The sequence below is a fragment of the Aquarana catesbeiana genome, linkage group LG01 (genome assembly GCF_042186555.1).
Source record: "Aquarana catesbeiana isolate 2022-GZ linkage group LG01, ASM4218655v1, whole genome shotgun sequence".
In the NCBI taxonomy this organism is placed as follows: Eukaryota; Metazoa; Chordata; class Amphibia; order Anura; family Ranidae; genus Aquarana; species Aquarana catesbeiana.
In genome coordinates, this window is record NC_133324.1 from 17,528,785 (window position 1) to 17,541,522 (window position 12,738).

Below are 12,738 nucleotides of genomic sequence, written 5' to 3' on the forward strand. Positions count from 1 at the left end.
CTCTCTTTCCTCTCTCTCTCTCATTCTCTCATTCCTTCTCTCTCTCTTTCCTTATTTCTCTCTCATTCTCCCTCTATCATTTTTTTCATTCACATTCTCCCTTTCTTCTATCTCCTCTCCCTCTCTATTTCCTCTCTCTCCCTCTCTATTTCCTCTCTCTCTCTCTCTCTCTCTCTCTCCTCTCTCTTTCCTCTCTCTCTCTCTCTCTCTCTCTCTTTCATTCTCTCTTTTCTCTCTGTTTTGCATTCATTGAAATGTTTGGCTGAGTGCACATTGAAGAATCTCTCTATTACACAATATAAACATTCATATGATACAGACAGTCAGTGTACTAACAATGGTCACAGCACTTTCCAGGCAAGTCTGTAGTATCCGTGATGTGTAAGGTAATACGGTTGTATTGGTAACACCGGCCACATGAACACATCCTTACCTATCTATACAGAGAATACAGAGCCTGTGGAGGGGATTTCATGGCTGCCCTATACTAAGCAGGGACTAGGCTGACCGAGCAAACTCTCTCAGTGTCTGCTGAACAGTTGCACCTCCCTCCCGTTCTAGATGTGACATCGCAGGTCAGGAGGGGGTGAACTAAACCCCTTGGTTTTACTGTGAACTGTTAGGGTCAATTCAGTTTGTTGCAGGCTGGCTGGATAGTTGAGCTGGGTATGATTGCTTGCTGTTTTTTGACATGCGCTTCTTGCTGCAAAGGCCAGTTATAGGTTGTGGTGGTTGCCATTTGTGTGTACCAGGAGGGGGCTGGGCAGATGGAGACAATAGATTTCATTGGAAGAGGCTTCCTGACACTAAAGGGTGGAAGTCAACTCTTTCACCAAAGTAGCAGGAAACAGAATGTTATGATATGACGGCACTGCCCGGTTGAGAAAGGCTGTGCAAGTGTCACTGAAACATGAAGGGTTCTACTCACAGAGATCAGAAGAGCACTGCGGTGGAGAAGAATAGTCTGTGCTGAGGCTCCAGGCACCAGACCTCTGTCATGTGCCAAGCATAGCAGGAGGTTGAAAACACCGCCAGAATGCTACGCTCTGACTGGACCAGTCTCCCACTGACGTCATCGTTGGAGTTTGCATAATACAGGGCGGCCCCATCCTCGCCCACTCATATAGCATAACCAGCAAGGAGGAGGCAGGCTCCTTCTAGGGAATGGGTGCTCAACTTGTGTCCCTCCAGCTGTTGTGAAACTACAAGTCCCATCATGCCTCTGTTTTTGGGAGTCATGCTTGTACTTGTCAGCCTTGCAATGCCTCATGGGTCTTGTAGCTCTGCAACAGCTGGAGAGCCACAGATTGAGCACCCCTGTGGATGTTCCTTCAGTTCTCCACCAGAGACCTAGAGCAAATGAATTACTACTGGGGGAGGGGGAGATTCGTCCCGATCTATGTCTGCCTACATGATCACAGCAGCAATGTAGCAAATCAATGTCCCCCCAATGGGATGGTAAGACAAGGCCTCGGGCCCTCATCTGTGTACATTGTAACCTGTATGACTAAGGGGGCTTTGCTGCTTGTGATGGCCATGTGTGAGGCAGTTTGAGTACTGCCTACATAGGGAAAATGGGGGGATAGAGAGAGGGGGAAAAGAGAGAAGCGGGAAGAGAAAGAGGGGAGAGAGAGGAAGGCAGGGAGAGGGGGGGAAGAAAGAGTGAAGGCAGGGGGGAGAGGAGAGCAGAGGGGGAAATAGGGAGGGCAGAGGAAGGAAAACAAAGGGGAGGGGGAGAAGAATGAAGCAAGAGAAAAAAAGGAGGGGGAGAAGAGAGAGAGAGAAAGGGGTATAAGGGGGGAGAGAGGGGAGGGAGGATGAGAGAGAGGGGGGGAGAGAGGAGGGAAGAGAATGAGAGAGGGGGAGGGGGAGAGAGAGAGAAAGGAGGGGAGCGAGAGAGGGGGGAAGAGAAAGACAGGAGGGAAGAGAGAGGGGGGAAGAGAAAGACAGGAGGGAAGAGAGAGGGGGGAAGAGAAAGACAGGAGGGAAGAGAGAGGGGGAAGGATGAGAGAGAGCGGAGGAAGAGAGAGAGGAGGGAAAGACAGGAGGGAAGAAAGAGGGGTGAGGAAGAAAGGGAGAGAAGGGAATAGAGGGAGAAGGGGAGGATGAGAGACAGAGGAAGGAAGAGACAGAGAGAGAGGAGGAAAAGGAGAGAGGAGGGAGAAGAGAGAGAGGAGGGAAGAGAGGGAGAAGGGAAGAGAGGGAGAAGGGGAGGATGAGAGACAGAGGAGAGACAGAGGAAGGAAGAGACAAAGAAAGGGGAGGTAAGAGAGAGAGGAGGGCGAAGAGAGAGAGAGAGAGGATGGAAGAGAGAGAGAGGAGAGAATAGAGAGAGAGGAAAGAAGAGAGAGGAGAGGAAGAGAGATAGAGAGGATGGAAGAGAGAGAGAGGGAGAAGATGGTGAGAGAGTGAGGAGGGAATAGACAGAGAGGAGAGAAGAGAGAGGAGAGAGAGTGAGATAGAGAGGATGGAAGAGAGAGAGGAGGGAAGATAGAGAGAGAGAGAGGAGGGGAGAGAGAGCGGAGAGAGAGGGGGGTGAGAGAGAGAGGGGGGAGGATGGAAGAGAGAGAGGGGAGGAAGAGAGAGAAAGAGAGAGGGGAGGGAGGAGAGAGAGAGGAGGGAAGAGCGAGAGTGGAGAGAGAGAGGGGGGATGAGAGAGAGAGAGGAGGGAAGAGAAAGAGGGGGAAGAGAGAGAGGGGGGAGGAGGGAAGAGAGAGAGTGGAGAGAGAGAGAGGGGGATGAGAGAGAGAGAGGAGGGAAGAGAAAGAGGGGGAAGAGAGAGAGGGAGAGAAGGAAAGAGATAGAGAGAGGAGAGAGAGGGGAAGGAAGAGAGAGAAAGAGAGAGGGGGAGGGAGGAGAGAGAGAGAGGAAGGAAGAGAGAGAGAAGAGGGAGGAGAGTGAGAAAGAGGAGGGAAGAGGGAGGGGGGAGAGAGAGTGGGAAGGGAAGAAAGTGAGAGAGGAGGGAAGAGAGAGTAGAAGAGACAGAGAGAGAATAGAAGAGAGGGGAGGAAAGAGAGAGAGAGGGGGAGAGAAAGATGGAAAAGAAAGAGAGGCCAAGGAGGGAAGAGAGAGAGTGGAGGGAGATGAGGGAGAGGAAAGTATAAGTGGGGGAGAGAGGGGAGGGAGGATGTGAGAGAGAGGGGGAAGAGAGAGAGAGGAAGGAGAGAGGAGGGAAGAGAGAGAGGAGGAGGGGAGAGAGGGGGAAGAGAAAGACAAGAGGGAAGAGAGAGAGGGAAGGAAGAGAGAGAAAGTGGAGGAAGAGAGCGAGGAAGGAAGAGAAAGAGGGGGAGGAAGTCAGAGAAGGGAAGAGAGGGAGAAGGGGAAGGATAAGAGACAGAGGAAGGAAGAGAGGGAGAGGAGGGAAGAGAGGGAGAGGAGGGAAGAGAGGGAGAGGAGGGAAGAGAGAGAGAGGAGGGAAGAGAAAGAGAGAGTGGTGAGAAAGAGCAAGGAGGGAAGAGAAAGAGGGGAGGGAAGAGAGAGAGTGGAGGATGCGAGGGAGATGAGGGAGGAGAGAGGAGGAAAGAGAGATGAGAGACAGAGGAAGGGAGAGAGAGAGAGGAAGGAAGAGAGACAGAGGAGGGAGGGGGAGAGGAAGGAAAACAAAGGGGGAAGGGGAAAAGAATGAAGAGAGAAAGAAAGGCGGGGGGGAGAAGAGAGAGAGAAAGGGGTATAAGGGAGAAGAGAGGGGGGAAGAGAAAGACAGGAGGGAAGAGAGAGAGGGGGGATAAGAGACAGAGGAGGGAAGATAGAAAGAGAGAGAGTGGAGTAAGAGAGCGAGGAGGGAAGAGAGAGAGAGAGAGAGTGGAGAGAAGGAGAGACAGGAGGGAGAGAGAAAGACAGGAGGGAAGAGAGAGAGAGGGGAGAGAAGAGAGCGGGGGGAGAGAGAGGAGGGAAGAGAGAGGAGGGAAGAGAGAGAGAGTGGAGGAAGACAGGGAGATGAGGGAGGAGAAAGAGAGGAGGGAAGAGAGAGAGAGATGAGGGAATAGAGAGAGAGACATGAGGGAAGAGAGAGAGGAAGGAAGAGAGAGGAGGGAAGAGAGAGAGGGTAGAGGTGGGGGCGAGAAGCTTTAGCACAGGGGTCAGCATAGGCTAGAGCAAAGTTAGGCATCCGACAGCCACTTAGGTAGTTAGTGTTGCATGACAGATTAGAAGGTAGTAGGCACCAAGACCCAGAGTAGATTTTTGAATCGATGGCTTTTGCTGGGGAGAAGCTACAGTATGTTCCAGGCTGGTTAGACAATGGCTGTAGGATCTCCCCATCATTATTGATCTTGTCTTCAGGTCTCTGACATCAAGACAGATGCAACATCATGATCATTTTTAGGGGCCCCTGGAACTGAATTTTGCTGCAACATTCATCTGGAGGCATCTCTATTAATATGTCAATTTGACCTGCACTAAAAAAAAAATCCCGCCACCCACTGATCATAACTGGCCTTGTCCAGAGAAATTTGCCAAATGACAGCTGCTTCTCCCCAGCTGGTAAGTAAACATGGGGGCGGGGTCACCCTATGGCGTCATGCATGGTGGTCTCGGAGAGACAGCTATGGTCACTCAGTGATATCACTGTGTGATCTACCCCATATGTGGTTAGGTGGACAGAGGTCATCGTGATTGACACTGGATTTACATCAGGGACACGTTTATTGATTTTTAATAAAGGACTTGTCGAAAATTGTCTTTGTGTTTTTATTTACTTTTCACATATTTTTGGTGAATGAGCAGGGGTACTAAATTCACATTGGGGGGTCAGGATCTGGGGGGCCCCCAAACACCAAACCAGGCACTTGGGTCCTGTCAAACACTGAGTGTGCGTTTTAATTTACTTTTTGACACTTTGCTGGTGAATGAGTAGGGGTACAATATACCCCTACTCATTGACATGGGGGGCTGGAATCTAGGGGCCTCCTTATTAAAGGGGGCTTCCAGATTCTGATAATCTAACCCCCTCAGCCCCACAATCTCTGGACCAGGGTTGTGGGGAAGAAGCCCTTGTCCTTATCAACATGGGGGCAAGGTGCTGTGGGGGGAGCACCCCTCCCCCATGTTGAGGGCATGTGGCCCTCAATTTTCATCTCCTCCCTTTCCTGGCCTGCCGGGCTTTATGCTCAGTTAAGAATCTCATATGGATTTTGGGGGAATTTTGCTCTCTGCCTGCTGCCATTTTATGGAGTTTTCTTCTTAAGCCACTTGGTGGCCATTGGTAATGCAAGTCCCATGGATTCGTACTGTAGCTGCATTATTACTACAGATAAAAATATTATACAGATCCCACAAAACAAGACACAGTCACTTCCATTAATGTAAGTGAATAATTAATATTAAAGCTATACAAATATAGAGTGCAATTTTTAAAGAGATCGCTTTTAGTATTACAACATTCATCAGATAAAAGAAAAGCAGTGAAAAAATGCTTTGGCGTTAATGACATGAAGATTGTCCATGAGATTTGGAGAGGTTTCATTAATCACAGGTGTGGCTGGAATCCAACATTCCTCATGCAAGCAAATAAAGCCCAGCTGGTCCATGATATTTTAAATTCAGTCCACCATCACCCATCAACTCCAAGTTCTACTACCTATGAAGAAGAATAACAGTGATAAGAACAGACGAAGGTGAAGCTCATGAATGGAAAATGGAATAAGGTGACAATAAAACAATTACTGTGACTTGATATAGTGAAAGTTATTTCTCTTGTAGTAATGGTGTTTTGGAAGCCATTTTTTGGTATTCTATAAACTACCCCAAATTGGAGAGCCATTGCTCTGGGCACCATGTGTCAGTCCCACTGTTGGTCTGGTGGAGAACTTGGATTTGGTGCCAATAACTGAGTAATGCTACATTTAGTGGCACCAGTAGTATTGGCAATGAGACTGGACCTTTGGCATTAAAATCAGGGTCAGGGCTTAAGGGGTAGGATTAGGAATTAGGTAGTAGCTAGAGATTAGGTTATGTTAGGGGTTACGGTTAGGATTGGTGTTGGTGGTTAAGAATTAGGATATATTTAGATTCAGGGGTTACAGGGTGAGTTAAGATTATGGTTAAGAATAAGATTATTAGTTAATATTATTAAGGTTAATGTAGAACTACAGTGCCTTGAAGAAGTATTCATAACACTTGAAATTTTCCACATTTTGTCATGTTAAAACTAGAAACATAAACGTATTTTATTGGAATTTTATGTGATAGACCAACTCGAAGTGTGAAGTGGAAGGAAAATGATAAATGGTTTTCCAAATTTTTTACAAACAAATATGTGAAAAGTGTGGGGTGCATTTGTATTCAGCCCCCTTTACTTTGATACCCCTAACTAAAATCTAGTGGAACCAATTGCCTTCAGAAGTCACCTAATTAGTAAATAGAGTCCACCTGTGTGTAATTTAATCTGAGTAGAAATGCAGCTGTTTTGTGAAGCCCTCAGAGGTTTGTTATAGAACCGTAGTGAACAAACAGCATCATGAAGGCCAAGGAACACACCACACAGGTCAGGGATAAAGTTGTGGAGAGGTTTAAAGCAGGGTTAGGTTTTAAAAAAATATCCCAAGCTTTGAACATCTCAAGGAGCTCTGTTCAATTCATCATTCAAAAATGGAAAGAGTATGGCACAACTGCAAACCTACCAAGACATGGCCATCCACCTAAACTGACCGGCTGGGCAAGGAGAGCATTAATCAGAGAAGCAGCCAAGAGGCCCATGGTAACTCTGGAGGAGCTGCAGAGATCCACAGCTCAGGTGGGAGAATCTGTCCACAGGACAACTATTAGTTGCGCAAACCAATAGCCAAAAAACAAACAAACCACAATAAACAACTGCGTGTTGTAAAGTGTATTCACTATGGTGATTTATGATATAAGAGCGTGGTTCCTTTGTTTCTTTTTCACGGTATAGGTGTTTTTACACTTTACAACACGCAGTTCTTTATTGTGGTTTGTTTGTTTTTTGGTTATTGGTTTGCGCGGGTTTGGAACCTCTAGTTCCCATATTTTCGTTCAACATTTTTTCAGTAGTGGATTTAGGAGTAGAGATGGATTAGAATACTGGAACGAAAAGTATAGCCGGAAACTCCAGATAATCCTTACGAAGACTTTATTATGACATGATAGTAAATATAATAAACATAGGCTCACACGTTTCGGCTAGACGACTTGGTCACAGTGCTGTGATCAAGGGGGCCCTTACCAAGTTTGATAATGTTTGGGGGGTGGGCTGGATTTCTTCAGCTACAGTCTAGCATTGATATATGGTACTATTCCTCTGTCCTCCTAAATGCTTACTTCCTATTGGTATCCAATGGTTATTTAAAAAGTAACTCTTGAGGGAAATGGAATGATGTTCAGAATTACTTCTCTTTAATGTTACCTGAATGATAGTTTTATATGGGGTGGTGCTTTCCTGGTGGGGAGAGGAATGTGGGAACTCTTCTACTTGTCATACTTTGATGTGATAGGGTAACATCTCACTGGCTTGACAATCATCTTCCTCCAGCCGGAGGATTTATCAGTGCATGTTCTGTGGGGCAAATGTTTAGTTTGCTTCATTTTTTATCTTGTAATGGTTTTATATTCCACTATTGTGGGTTGATATTTTTTTGTGCACTGTTGTGTATAATTTTTTAATATTTGTAAAACTTCAATAAAATGTACTTTGCAGAAAAAAAAAAAACAGGGACGGCCACACCCTGCTAACCACTTGCCCTCTGGAAGATTTACCCCCTTCATGACAGGTATTTTTTTTTGCGATACGGCACTGTGTTATTTTAACTGACAATTGCACCACTGTAAAATTTATGTCAATTTTCCCAATAAATAGAGCTTGGTGGTATTTGGTGGGTACTCAATCTGTTATGTTAATTTACAGCTAAAAATGCTCCATTCACAAATATCACTTAGGTGTGGAATTTTTAAAGCTGAACTCTGGGCTACAGTGGCAGCTGGTGCTAAAGTTTTTTTTTTTTTAAACAAACACCCCCAGGTCCACACTCACCCCTCCACAGTTGCGGCGCTGCAGCTTCTTCCTTGGCTTCTCCTCCCGGCCAACCCGACCCGCCTCCTGTCCTGACTGGCTGGGAGGCGAAGCCAAAAGACAATAGCGAATATTGATTTGCTTGTGTCACAAGTGGGTGGGTTCGGGGCGCAGTGCTCTGTGCCCCAAGCCCAACCTTTTTCAAGCCAATTAGAGCCTCAATCACTGCCTGCCTGCTGCAATCAGGCACCATATAACAGTTTTGTGTGTTTCTTTAGGATTCCACACACAATACAACAACAGAGTTACATGTACGTTTAGCCCAACTTATGTACCATCAGAAGGAATTATTTTCATCTCTCTGCCACTAATATGGGAGTTTTTATGAGAGATCAAATATATTCCTTCAGATGCGTTGATACCAATCAAAGCTTGCAGACATTTTGAAGCCTTGTGAATTCCCCCTGAAGATCCTTGTAGCCAGAAAAAAGGGGGTTTGCTGCCTGGATCAACCTCCAAAAATAAATACATTAATCAAGTAATAAATTGTGTATAAACCTTCATCCACACTGAAACGTGGGATGCAGTTCGGGCTGCCCTAAAGGCATACAAAGAAACTAAGAGAATACAGTTCTCTTAAGAGGGCAGAAAAAACCCGAACACAGTGGAAAAAACAAATTAATTTTATTAATACAAAAATTCAACACCACACTAAAGGACAATTATAGAAAAAGGGGGGGGGGGGCAAGGATAAGTGACTATCATTGACCCATTAAAATAAGGACAACGTTGTCATTAAAAACTAAAAACAAAGGGAGCCGCGGCTATAGATCACACATACATGCCACAATCATCACTCACAGGCACTGATGACATCGGGAAAAAAATCAAAGCAAATATTAATGGAGTAAGTCCTGTTAATCATAGGTCATTGATGTGGTATAGTTGGGTATATGGTGAATGGATGGAGCTTGCTAGTGAAAGTTCATTAGATGTGTTGGTTCAGCACGGTCAGTAAAACATGTAGACCCAAACCATAATGAGTGAGCAGGATAAACAGCAGATGCAGCCGGCAAGTTTGCATAGATGATGTTAGGTAAATAGCAGAGGGGAAAAGGGGATGAAGAGTAATGGCAGAAGCATCAGGGGGAGTGCTAATAGCTGGGAGAGCACATCCAGGTATACAAATAAAGACTGGATCAATAGATCTCTCACCGTTTGGAGGGTGTCCACCGTCCTCATGTAGCGATATTCTACCCCAGGAAGTTTATGGCTGACAAAATTGCTCCTACTTGGGCCATGTTCCTGCCATGAAGTCGAAACCCTCGCTGTATATTGGTTACCGCTCTTGAAGTTGCACGACCGTCCAGGATGGTAAAAGGCCGGTCGTCAGCTGTTCATTCCTTGCTGCCACTCCATCCAGTAAGCACGTGGTTCCGGAGTGACGTGCTGATGTCACGCTGCTGACGCGTTTCACCAGCCCTTGTAGCCAACCTGGCTAGTATTTTACTTTGAGGCTTCAGAAAGGTGGCAATCTTTGTTTACTCAGATGGGAGACTTTTATTGGCATCTAGGTTTTAACTCGATCTGTGGAACTGGTCCTGTCCTTTCAAATGCTAATGAAAGAACATATGTGTATGACTGATTAGTGTGAAAACTATATCTTTAATAACCCAGAATTAAACTATATCTACATTTTTACAACTTCTACAGATCACATCACATCTCAGCTACTTTCAAAACTATCCTACTCTTACATTTATGTTACACTATACCACAAAGGTTGTGGAAAGAGGGGGTTGGGGGGAGAAACTAATGGGGACTACTCCAATCAAGTCCCACCTCACCACCCACAGCTAATTGGACTATCCCGGTACCTCATAAAGGCATACAATTATAAGTAAAAATTGAATTTATTCAAAAACATCAGCTTAAAAACATCTATACATACTCAATATAGATTTCACAAGTATCTATTACAATACAAAAATTACAGTAACGTTTAAAAGCGCCCACAAGGGTAGTTGAAGGCTGTTATTAGAATACTTGGGAACGTAACCTCAACAGTTTCGCGAATTGACCGCTTCTTCAGGAGGCGTCCAAGTAAGTTCCCTATAAATCAAATAACCATAATTATACATACAATATACAGAAATGATATGATAACAATAAATAACGTTGGAGTGATAGTTGTTCTCAGATAAGAGTATACGCTCACCAACCACTGCCCAATCCGGGCTTTAGACGGCACTGTGCGACACCCAGAAACGGGCGCTCCCCCGGGGGTGAGCACGGGGTTTTTTTTATGGCAGAGTACACTGGTATATAAAGAAGATAAAGTGTACATTAGGTAATGGAAATTAGGATCCAATTTGGATAAGTGGCAGCCACCCAAGTGAACTGAAATGAAGGATTGAGTAAGATGACCAGAGAAAAAAGGGGAAAAAAGGGAAAAGAAAGAAAGGAAAGAAAGAAGGATAAGGGAGCCAGGGAGTGGATGAGAAGGATAAGGAAGCCAGGGAATCAGAGAGAAGGAAAAAGAAAAAGAAAGGGAAAAGGAACAGGCCCAGGGGAAGAGGAAGGGGGGGAGGGGGGGACAGGAAAGGGAGGAGGGGGGGGAGGGAAAGGGAGAAGGGGGGAGGAGGAGAAGGGGGGGAAGGGGGGGAGGGGAATAAAGAGGGAAGAGGAAAAAGGGAAGAGGAGGAGAAGATAAGGAAGGGGGGAACAACTAGGATAGTGAGGGATGCAGTAAGAGAAAAAAAGGGGATAAAAAGACAATCCTCCACCCAAAGTGCACCTAGTTAAATATTGGTAAAGGAGTAACGAAATAACACCCACCATTACTTTAATAATGAGGATAATGAGGCAAGAGGGATTAGTACGTGTTTGTCTTAACAACCTAGACATAGTATTCTGCTAGTGTGTGCTCAGACTCCTCAGTAGTAGGGATAAGCTTCGTGTTCGAGTCGAACCCATGTTCGACTCGAACATCGGCTGTTCGGTCGTTCGCCGAATTGCGAACGATATGGGCCATTCGCGCCAAATTCGTGTGGCGCGTCACGGCCCATAATTCACTGCGGCATTGCAGTGCATTGCTTGCTGATGATTGGCCAAGCATGCACTATGACCCGCATGCTTGGCCAATCACAGCGCCGCCTTAACAGAGAGCCGTAATTGGCCAAAGCCAAGGAGGCTTTGGCCAATTATGGCTCAGGGGATTTAGTACACGCCCCACACTATATAAGGCCGCCTGCACGGCGGCCCTGTGCAGTGTGTTCCGGTGTGCTGAGAAATAGAGAGAGAGAGAGACAGTGTCATTTCATTTGAGTTAGCTAGATTAGGCAGGACAGTCAGTCAGTTAGCTGCACTTAAAGTGTATTGTGTATATATATGCATCCCAGGTGTTGCATATATATATATATATATACACTGTATTCAGTTTAGCTAGATCCGTTCCTGTTATCTTCTAGACTATTTACATTTAGTGCAGTGCGTCCTGCTCACAGTGTTCAGCTAGATCCGTTCCTGTTATCTTCCTACTGACAGGCAGGCTTGTCTTGTTACAGTATATAAAGCTACCTGAAGAAAATTACTGGTGTTCTTTTGATCCTATTAGTACCACAGTCAGGCAGCTAGACTATTTACATTTAGTGCAGTGCGTCCTGCTCACAGTGTTCGGCTAGATCTGTTCCTGTTATCTTCTTACTGACAGGCAGGCTTGTCTTGTTACAGTATTTTGAAGAAAATTACTGGTGTTCTTTTGATCCTATTAGTTAGTGCAGTGCGTCCTGCTCACAGTGTTCTGCTAAACTTACAAGTTAGTGGGGTGCGTCCTGCTCACAGTGTTCAGCTAAACCTACAAGTTAGTGGGGTGCGTCCACCTTACAGTGTTCAGCTAAAGCTACCTGTAGAAGGTTGGTGGTGTTCTCATACTACAGGCAGGCAGTTGATTTTGCTAGCTGCAGTATCAGTATATATATATATATATATATATATATATATATATATATATATATATCCCAGCTTAGTGCAGCTACAGGCCATTAGTATGTCTGGAAGGCCAAGAAGGAGAGGCAGACAGTCACAAGCCAATAAGAGAGGGCAAGCAGGCTCTGTGTCTAGTGCTGGTCGTGGAGACGGTGCATCCTCATCAGCACGTGGCCATGGGACACGCTTGGCCTTTTTTTCGGCAGCTGTTGAGCCGCAACATGCGGAAGACTTGGTCGAGTGGATGACCAAGCCGTCTTCATCCTCCTCATCCTCTCTCACCCATGCCCAGGGTACTTTGTCTGGCAAAGCAGCGGCCTCTTCCCTCGGCTCAATGTCATTAGTGACTCCTTCCCTAGCCCCACCATGTCCTCCTGAGGAGTCCCTCGAACTGTTTGACCACAGTGTTGGGTACATGCTCCAGGAGGATGCCCAGCGTTTGGAAGGCTCTGATGATGATACTGAGCTCGATGAAGGCAGTAACATGAGCACGGACAGAGGGGGTGCCCAAGAAGGACAGCAATCTGGCAGTCATGCTCCCCCTGCTGCAGCATACTGCCAGGTTTGCTCCAGTGATGAGGAGGGAGGGGATGATGAGGTCACTGACTCAACGTGGGTGCCTGATAGGAGAGAGGAGAAGGAGGAGGAGGAGGCAGCACATCACCAACGAGGCAGGATGCCCTCCAGGGGCCAGCCTAAGGGCAGCACATTGACTGCATCACACCCCAAAGCACCACATGTGCAGGGCGCTGCAGTCTCTGCGCGTTATTCAAAAAGTTCTTTGGTGT

At 46.1% G+C, this 12,738-nt stretch overlaps 1 protein-coding gene across 4 annotated transcripts in view; it reads right to left on the reverse strand.

Annotated features, from left to right (window-relative positions):
* The window catches only part of LOC141130212 (uncharacterized), a 47,976-nt gene that overhangs the window by 20,862 nt on the left and 14,376 nt on the right, over window positions 1-12,738 (reverse strand). Inside the window, exons 2-3 of one of the 4 annotated variants that reach the window (XM_073618119.1) lie at window positions 9,980-10,075; window positions 9,179-9,579 (exon numbers count right to left, since the gene is read on the reverse strand). The gene's annotated coding sequence lies outside the window, so the exon portion shown is untranslated. Of the gene's footprint in view, window positions 1-928; window positions 1,311-5,302; window positions 5,579-9,178; window positions 9,580-9,979; window positions 10,076-12,738 lie in introns of those variants that run through there. The other 3 variants (XR_012242075.1, XM_073618118.1, XM_073618120.1) reach the window with 3 other exon arrangements.